The following is a 10,547-nucleotide window of genomic DNA, read 5'->3' as shown; positions in this document are numbered from 1 at the left end:
CTGAGGTGTGTAAACAGAGCTGGGTAGGATCATAAAAATCATTACAGCCATGAGATTCAATTAAAATAAGAAGAAAATAAATCCCACAGTCAACATCAAACTCTTCCCCCCAAACAAAGTATGCACTTTATTAAATTAATGTCTTGAGACGTGTCTTTCTATGTAATGTTGTTCCAATACTATCTATAAAATTTACAGCACTAGAAATGGAAAAATAATTCCTTATTTTTCACTTGTATTTCCAGTTCAGAAAATGGATTTTAATTACAATGTTAAGTAAACGTGAAAAAATATATGGCAGTGTATGAGTAGAGATGAGATAAAAATTGAGGTTAAAAGATGATACAATTGATAATAATAAAATGATGATTACATAAATGTAATGGATCATTTAGGCACCCTACTCCAAATCCTTCTATAGCATGAATCAGATTCATACAGATAAGGGTGATGGTACATTTAATGTGTCAAATTGGTTGGACTATGGAATACCAGATATTTGAGCAAATATCACTTTAGATATTTCTGTGATGGTGATTTTGGATGATGCTAATGAGAGTGGGTAGACTAGCAGAACAAAAGTGCTCTCTCCCCCTCTGTCTCTCTCTCTCTCTCTTTCTTCCGTCCTCCATTCCTCCCTCCCTTCCTCCCTCTCTCTCTCTCTCTCTCTCTCTCTCTCTCTCTCTCTCTCTCTTTCTTCCGTCCTCCATTCCTCCCTCCCTTCCTTCTGCTATTGGCTCTGTTTCTCTGTGGAACTAACCAATTTAGATAGCAACACACTAAGATAAGCCCTGATTTGAACATGCCCAGTGTTCCATGTGTGATCTTTAAACTTTAAAAAAAAAATCCTTTTTATCGTTAGTCATTACAATGTTTGGTGTTCTTTGATGGCATAATAGTATACATCATTCTAAATTACTCAGTTGTTTTCATCTGAGTTAGAGGTAGACAAGCCATACATAATTTTCAATATCATTCCAAACTAAAATGTAAATAATCACCTTGGTCACTTATCTTTGATTTTCAATCCATTTTTTAAATAATCAAGAATTATTATGAATATCAGTATGATGTAACAGAATATTTATTTAAGTGAATCACAACTCTGATAGTTGTCTGTGTATTCTGGAATATTTTGCTTTTTTTGAGAAATACCATCACTAAATACTTAAAATTTTTAAATGAAGTAACTATAACCATTGATTATATCCTGGTCCTTCTTTGAGCACTTAAAAATGAGAGTGTACATCTGGTATTGAACACCACTACTGACACAATAAACAATAAACACTAGCAGTTATTAATGATGGATGAAAGTTCAACCCTTAGACATTTGGAAACCTTCTAGTCTAGTGTCATTGTCAGTCAGCCTATTCTGTTCTTTTCTTTGTTCAGTTATTGGTATGTAGCCTCCCGAACTCAGTGTTCCTTAAGCCGGTTATTTGTGTACATAGCTGTATTTTTGTGTTATCAGGGGCACACACTCAGATACCCAGGTACCGTCACCCAAGATCGTAATTTGCTTGACCTGAAAATGTCTTTATATTGAATGTTTATTAAATTCAGATAGACATGTCAGTACCTAAATTTCATTATTTTCCCTTTTGTGTTTATTTCTTTCTTAGGTATTTGTAGTATTTGTATTTTGAAGTATGTTTTTATACAGTATGCCTGGACATGTCTGTTTAGAAATATTTTAGTATTTATTATGGCTCAGGTCTTAAATACCAGCAAATGGTCATGTATTCAAGGCTTTGTCTTAGCACGTGTTGCTACTGGGGAATACTAGAACCTTTTGGAGGTACTGGATCTAGTTATTTTAGTATTTGCTGAGGACCAGGTCTTAAATGTCACCAAATGGTCATGTGTTGAAGGTTTGGTCTCAACACATGTTACCCTTAGGGGATACTGGAATCTTTTGGAAATATTGGAACTAGCTAAAGGAAGGTAGGTCATTGGTAGTGTTTCCTTAGAGAGGGTGTCTGACCCCTAGCTCTACTTGTCTCTCTGTCTTGTTTTTCTTAGCATCCAAAGGTGAGCAGCCTCTTTTGCCACATATGCCTGCCATGATGTTCTACTTACCTAGAGGCCCAAAAGCAACAGAACTAAGCAACATGAATCGAAGCTTCTGGAATTATGAAGCAAAATAGTTTTACCTCCAAGTTGTTTATCTAAGGTATTTTCTCTCAAGAGTGACACAGCCTTTACTGTAACTAAGAGGTAAATGAAAACTAGTAAAATAAATGAGCCTAATTAAGTTTTGGGACATATGAAATGTAAGTGGTGTGGTCCTTTCCAAGGACCATATTGGCCAAGGAGATGCTGATTGTATCTCTAAGAGTCAGTACAATTACAGATTGTAGTAGGGCTCCAAAATGTCATGGATGATAGGAAATAGAGTAATTTTGTTTTAGTTCCCAAAGAAATTCATTACATTAAAACATGATTTAGTTTGTTCAGGTTTTTTTTTCTCTTTTCCTTTTTATCCTTTTTTGCTTTGTTAAATATAATATTTCTCATACTTGGCTTCATAAAATTTTATTTTATGTATATGTCTTGGGAAATCAAGACATATCTGAGATAATGTAGTGACAGCATTTAAACAAAATTAAAATGTCATGTTTAAGTTTATAGATAAGCTGCTACACTGTTATAATAGGAAAGAAGTTTTATATTATCTTTTACAAGAATGCTATAATGACTAAATAGAAATCATTGCTATAATTGAAAAATATTAAGATTCAACAATACTACCACTTGTATCACACTATATAGCTTTATATAATGCTGATTACTTGAATCACTGGAAGGGAACTTGATGTAGAATTCAGATGAACTCAACATGTTTCTACTTTTAAATATAATATCTGATCATTCCTTTTGATAGAATAATTCCTATTAAATAAGGTTGAATACATAGATTTCAGATGGGAACTTCCACATTGGACTTGGTATTATTTAGAAAAATTGGACTCCTATGTTCTAGAGAATCTGCTAGTCTAATGTGTATATTTTGACACTGAGATTATTTAACTGATTTAATGAATAGTTAGAACTATGAGAAACATTTAATTTAGAGGAAGAATTATCTGATAGTCTACTTGGAATCAACTTGAATATTTTTTCATTGTTCTTAGTTTTGAAAATACAGGTACTGTTAAAGTCCCCCCGCCCCAGTGAGGCATGCTCTGGTCTTCTGAGTTTTAAGTACAACACATTTGCACTCTTTCAGGCATTATGCATCATATTAATAAAACTTTATCCCCTAAAGGCAGTGAATTAGCATCTACCCTGTGTCATATCGATTCAATATGCTCTGGAGATATTATTTTCAGATAATCTTTTAAACATAGGAAATAATCCGTTATAAAAGGGCTTGTTCTATAATTTTCATTTTTTGAATCCTCCAATAAAACATTGCACAAAATGTATTTTTTATTTATACTTAATATACAATATATTTAATTTCATTAAGATTGGGATAAAGTATAAGGTTTTCTGGCCATCTAATAATAATTCAAGCAAATTTCTTTAAAATTTGCAGAGAAGAAAACATGACATTCTGGGTTAAACTTATGTCTCCATTTGTAGCACAGTGGAATGAATACCTAGTGTGAACAGAGAGAAAAGTGAAGATCGATCCAGATATGTTTTTTCTCAATTGTATCTTTTTGTAGTCTAGACATAAACAAATAGATAATATAAAAATTCAAAGAAATTTCCTGCTTTCTAGAGTTTGAAAGAGAAACTTTCTTACCTTTCTTGGAACTATGCTGGGCATTTACTAGTATAAATATTTAAATTTGGTAAGTATTCGTTGGTTTTCTATATTTTTCTAAGAAATGCAATATATAAATTTTTATGTATATAATACATATATTCATATGGTTTTTATAGATTACTCTGTTCACAATTTTCAACTTATTAAGTGCGTATATTTGAGAAGTTATGGTTTGAGTCTGAAATGTCTTCTACAGACTCATGTATTTGAATGCTTATCCTCTACCACCATCAGGTGCTGTTTTGGAAGGCTACAGACTAATTAGGAGGTGAGCATACTATCCTTTCCTTTCCTGTCATAGTCTATGATTGGTCCTGCCACATCTGAGCTTCTCTGCTGCAAGCTCCCAGACCTAGAATGTCACTTCCATTGTCTTTCCTGCTATGATAGACTATTCTCTCTGAAACTTGAAGCAAGGTAAACCTTTGCTCCTGGAGTTGTCTCTGTCAGGTGTTTTGTCATAGTGATGAGAGAAGCAACAGTATCAAAAGAGTGAACTTATTCCTGTGATAAGCCATGAGGTTCTTGAGCCTTTGAAACTGCTTTTCAGGAGGAATTTGGAAGTTTTAAACTCTAGCCAGGGAAGCTCTACAATGTCAGAAGAGTTCAGTAATACTCAGACGAGAGTGCAGAAGACCAGAATGTTAGTAAGAATGTAGACTGTAGAGACGGTGCTTGGAAAGTTCCAGAGGGTAGCAAGGACTATGTAGGATAGTGGACTAGATGATATTCATCTATTCTAGCAAAGAATCTGGCTACATTCTTTCCAAATCATGAAAATAAGAATGAGTTCAAAGTTAAAAGTAGTAAGGTAATTTATTAGCTAGAAGAAATCTCAAGACAGTCTCACAGTCAGAATGTAGCATGATTATGCAGTGCTGCTTTTAGTTAGATTTAAAGTTTATCTGTAATACCTATATTAACATCAATCAATAAAAACTATGCACTTTGCACTAGAGCAATAGGAAAAGTGTTTCAAGGGCAAGGGTACAGCTGCAGAGGCTGGCTATAGGATAAAAAACTGAAAACTCACTTGCAAGATTTCTATTTTAGGAAGATGTGCCCCAGAAGGGTGCTGTGCTAGAAAACAACAGACTAATGAAAATTATGGCAAAATGCAATCACCACAGGTACTCAGAAGCTGGTATGGTCATTTTCCAGGGGTAGAATACACGTCAAGCTCACAGTGGAACCTAGCCTTGTCTGTGCGGTATTGGTTTTGAAGGCACGTAGGATGTCTGGGTGACAAGCAAAATTCCAAGAAAAGCCAATGAGCCCAGATAATTTGAGGCAGGGACAAATTCTTTGAAAGGAGGCTGAGAAAGGTGGAAAGTCTGTAGGAAAAGCTAAGAGCTTGAATTCAGAGCCGCAATGGAGATTACAGTATGTTGGAGATGCCAGGACATGGGATATCTGCCTGTGAAGGCTGGGGTCATTAAGTGGAGCTGGTGGAAGAGAGCGCTCAGGTAGACTGGAGTGACACGGCAGTAGCGGTGGAGCAGCCAGGCTGCTGAAGTCAGTTGAAGCTCAGATGCTACCAAATGCTACAGATGTTAGGGAATTATCGAATGTATTTTTCTCTCCTGATGGGTCCTCTGTGCCATTATATATTAGAAGTATAAAAGCTACTTTATTTTATAGGAGTTCACAGCTGTGAGTTCACTTGAATCTTAGACCAAACACTGGATTTTTGAACAGTATTCAAACTGAATCTGAAGACTTTAAAATTTAGACTGAATGTAATTTCTGCTGAGAAAAGGCCATAAGCCCATGGGGACCAGAGCTAAGAGGTTGTCTTTAGCTTAAAATGTGTCCCCTGAGACACAATTGGTTGAATATTTTGTCCCCAACTAGTGGTGCTGTTTGGAGATGTTGTAAACCTTTAAAAGTTGGGGCCATGCTGGAGGAAGCAGGTCACTGGTGATGGGTCTTTGTGGATATACTATCCTTGTCTCCTTCCTGTAAGACTCTCTACTCCCTTATCCAGCCAACAGCCATGGAGTTTTGCAAACTCCCACTGACAGGGAACTTTCCTTGTGTGGTTTTCCCACAATCAAATACTAGTCTCTCTTAATCTGTGAGCCCTAATTAATTTTCCTCCTTTACTTTGTCTCTGTCCGGTATTTTTATCATAATGACCAGAAAAGTAACTAATATAAAATGTTTTAAAAATAGACTATTGGCTTCACGTTGTAAATTACCCACATCCAAATGTCATAATACAGGATGAAGAGAATATAAAAATTTGCCTGAGTACATGAAATCGTGGTCTTAAACACACAAATGTTTACCCACATCCACAAACACCCACATTTCATCACATATAAATTGTTCTTTCAAAAGTATAAAAATGTAGTCTTTTGAACTAATTACACATACAATATCTCTACATGTGTTCATGTATATAGCTGAAGGCTATATAACAAGGAACAGTGCAGTCAGGAGAAACTTCCCTTCAAGTTGTTGGCCAGTGTAGTCCTAGAGACTACCAAAATTACACAGGCTATTGCCAAAGCCTTTGATTGCCTCTCAGAACTTGAAGATAAGACCCTATTGCTGAAGGGAGGACATACTTTGGACACTGGACTTAGAGCACTGGAGTTGTAACTGACGTGGAAGCCCCCTCCCTGAAGACTGGCTCTCATAGTTTTGAGGACACCATGCAAGCTGCAAAGGGAGAACATCAATTGATGGTCCAACCCCAGCTTTAAGGCCGAATAACCACAACAATGACCTGCACAGAAAATTACATTGTTGCAGGAATTATCTTGGAGGTAATAACAGGTATTTATTTGGACTTAAAGCCCACTCTGTGGGAGGAAACTCATGTGAGGTACTGTAAACATAGCCAAGTACACATGGTATAAGAGGTCATGAAAAGACCTAAGGTTGTCACATCCCTAGACAAATATAATTTCTTGATATGTGATAAATATGTATTCTTATATTTGCCAACAAGTATGCCAGTCACCACTCATCAAAGAAGCTTCATTTCCAACAGACAGAGATTATTACAGAGTTCTACAACTTGTCACAGACAGAGACTAGTGTCTGTGAGATGCCCAGCCTTAAGTGACACATCTGCAATGTAACCTCTACACCTAAGGCTCATGGAACATAGTGTTAGAAGGGGTAGAGAGAATACTAATGCATCTCTAACTCTCATCAATGAAGCTCCTTCATGCAAGAGAGGGCCTGAAAACAAAAGTCCAGAAATATCCAAAATATAGAAGATAAGTGTGCAAAGTGTGACCCCTTAGACAGGATTCCTATTGAAATTTCAGCCACTCAGGGCTCAGAGACCATTGCAGAACAGGGAGTAGAAAGACTGTAAGATCCAGGGGAGGTGGTGCATGACCATATGGAAACAGAGTCTTATAGACCCTTTGGACCTTGCTCATATGAATCCACAGCAATGGTGTCAGCATGCACAAAGCCCATGCAAACTCAGTCAAAAACCCAGCATAACACTGGGAAATGGGCAGCAGTTCTTTATAGCTGAAGAACTATTGACAGCTGATTATTAAGTGAGAGAAAGCTGATCTTTAAGGAGTAACTCTAGAGAGGCTAACTACACCACAGTGAATAGGGTAGAAATAACCTCTCTGAAATTGGCAAAATGGGAGCTTAATTTTCTAGTTGCTGCTGTAATTAAAAAGGGAGATTTAGAAACAAATAGGTAGAACTAATTGTATATTAGAAAGCTGTTTTTGTTTAGATTCAGATTCTAGATATAATTGCTATAATAAGAAGGTCCCAGAATGTGGCAACTTGAATCCAAGTCAGTGTCTGCATTAAGAGAAACAAAACTGTGAGGAAAAGCTCAATTGGGAATTCTAAGGTAAGGTTAGAGTCATTCAATAACACATACAAGCAGCTGAAAAGAATATAATGTTATTTTATCAGAACAGACAGTTGTAATTTACGAGGCTTAATAAAAGCGTAGTGAAAGTTTATCCCAAATAGTTAAATGACCATTTACTCAAATATCATCTGGTGTACCCGTTAATAAAAATTTTTGATGAAGTTTATAAATCTTACAACACAATTAGATTTGCATCTTAACTAAGGAGGATAATAAGATGTCATTCATATAAAGAACACGTACTAGGAAATTTTTTTCCTAATAATGTATATTTTTTATTTACTCCATATTGACAAAAGGTGGGGTTACTATCACACCTTCAATGAAAATTTTTCATTTACAAGTGAGACATATGTACCTAATTATGGGAAACAAGAACAAAAGTGGCAAATCTTTAAAAGGGTTATTTTAAAAATTAATAGCAATAATATAGTAGTTTTGAGGGACTATGTCAGCAGAATGAACACCAGGGATGGTTACTGATCATCTATAATGTCAAAAATAATGGTCTGATATTTTTAATGATTGTGTGATCTTTTGATTACATAATCTTTAGCTAAAACTAAATACTCAAATAAAACTTGATCAGACATAAAAAATATGAAAATGACTAAGAAAATTCGTTATATTTTTAGGTTTCTGTTAAAATTGGTTCTGGTTAAGTCCTTGACCAGTCCACTTACAAAATCAGTCCAGCCAATTTTCTTCCCTACTGTGCTCCCTGGGTGTCTTTAGCTTCCTAATGTCTAAAATGAGGGTTTTTCTGAGTAGATATTGCCCAAGCATCTCCCAGCTCTAGCATCCTGTACTGTGATTATTTAGATCACATTACTGGCTAACAGCCACAGGCAAGGCCTGGGTGAGTACATATTAAACTCCTGAGGCCTTTTGCCTCAGTCCTAAGATTCTGCCCTCTATATAAAGAAAGATAACTTCTGACTGTTATTCTGCAAAGATAAGTACTTTAAAGAGAGTTTAACTACACATTTACATCAGTTACATAATTTTCTTGCCTGTCATTTAGCTACACCAATGACAGATTTAGTCAAATTACAGTTTGTATTTTTTTAAGGACAAAGATGGTATCACACACATACTGTTTGGAGGCAAAGAGTGATGTATGTTTAATGAACCAAGAAGACTTTCTTTCTTTGGACATTATAAAATGCAGAGCCACATCTTGCTTTTGATGTTTGTTCTTTGTACACTAACCCTTCAGGTGAGAGCTATTTTTATATGTGCTATGAGTCCAAGATTCTCTCTAAGAATAGCAAAAGAGAGAAGGGAGGTGCTTGTCTTTGGACATGCCTTTGTTTTTCTTTAGTACCAAATTCAAGTGCATGCAGTTTTTAATGTTTGCTGTTCCTTCTTCTACTGACCTTAATTTTTGCATTGATCAAACAGAGATGTACTTAGATCAGTTTAAGTCAACGCAACTATGCACAACTGAACTCAATTTAATAAGTATTTGCAGAATACTGGGAAGATTACACCAGCAAACTAGGTCTATGGATCCTAGAGATTGTACAGTATTTAGTATTTAATTAAAAAATGAAAAGACTTCAAAAGGATAAATAAAGTTCATGACTGAACAGACTTGGGTAGGAGAACAAGGAAAGAAATATAGCTGTGATTTTGAACTATGTTGTGAATGGACATAAATTATGAGAAACCATACATATTATGTTCTAATTGCATTATTGAGTCAAATTTCATATTCTGCAAATAAAAGATGCTATCACTCCTTGAAGAATGACAAATACCAGTAGCAAGAAAAGTGTCTGGGACACAGTTGTTGCAAAAGCCATTTGATGAAGGTGTTAATAAGGTAATGGATCTATGCCCCTCCACTTGGGCTTACTTTTCTTCTTTCAGATCTCCCTCTCCCTGGAGTACCATAATACACAAATTTTATTTGTTCTTCTCAGTTTTTAATGTTAAATTTTATTTTGATAACCACTTTACCTCAGCAATTTGACATGATTTCGTGATCTTCTGGCATCCATTTTTTGCTGATGAGCCCAGTTCTGTATTTTTTTTTATTAATTATTTTTATTTTATGTGTATGAGTGTATTGCCTGCATGTATTAAGTGCACCTGTGTCATGCAGTGCCTACGGAGGCTAGAAGAGAGTGTCGGATCCCTGGAACTGGATTTATGGGTGGTTGTTAGCTGTCATGTGGGTACTGGGACTCAAACCTGGGTCTTCTGCAAGGGCAGTCAGTGCATTTAACAGCTGAGTCATCTCTCCAGGCCCATCAGTTCTGTGTTTCTAACTGTGCACCCTTCATAAATAATGCATTCCTTCTTCTTGGTTACTTTTTGTTATGATTTTAAACATCTTAGGTTTTTAAATTTTCAATTTTTTAATCTACTTATTTATGGTGTGTGTGTGCGCGCGCGCGCGCGCGCGCAAGCGCACGCACGCACATGTGTGGTTGAGTCATGCCAAGACACACATGAGGAAGTCAAAGTACAACTTGCTCAAGTTAGTTTACTCCTTTCATCACGTGGGTACCAAGAAGTGAAATCATCAGGATTAACAAGGCCCTTTATCTGCTGAGGCATCTAACTGGCCTCCTCTCTGGTTAACTTTAACATCTTTTTAAAAATATCCCTGTGATAGTTTTAGGCTTGGATTTAATTTTATTTTGGGTTCATAATATGAATTTTATTTAATTAATTCTCAATTTTTTAAAGAATCCGTTCTCCCTTTTTCTCAATCTGTACGATTCTTATTACAGGGCTATTGAATGACTTTGCTTTCTCTTCCAAGTTTGGATATCTCTGTTTCAAACGCTCCATTACTTCATGTCTCTGAAACACTCCTTTTAGTTTTATTTGATCTGAAATGTGTCCTGTTACATGATACATTAATTTCATAATATGTTCTATTTAAAA

The sequence above is a fragment of the Nannospalax galili genome, unplaced genomic scaffold (assembly GCF_000622305.1).
Source record: "Nannospalax galili isolate Female #2095 unplaced genomic scaffold, S.galili_v1.0 scaffold1066, whole genome shotgun sequence".
NCBI classification, from domain to species: Eukaryota; Metazoa; Chordata; class Mammalia; order Rodentia; family Spalacidae; genus Nannospalax; species Nannospalax galili.
This window is presented reverse-complemented; position numbering follows the sequence as displayed.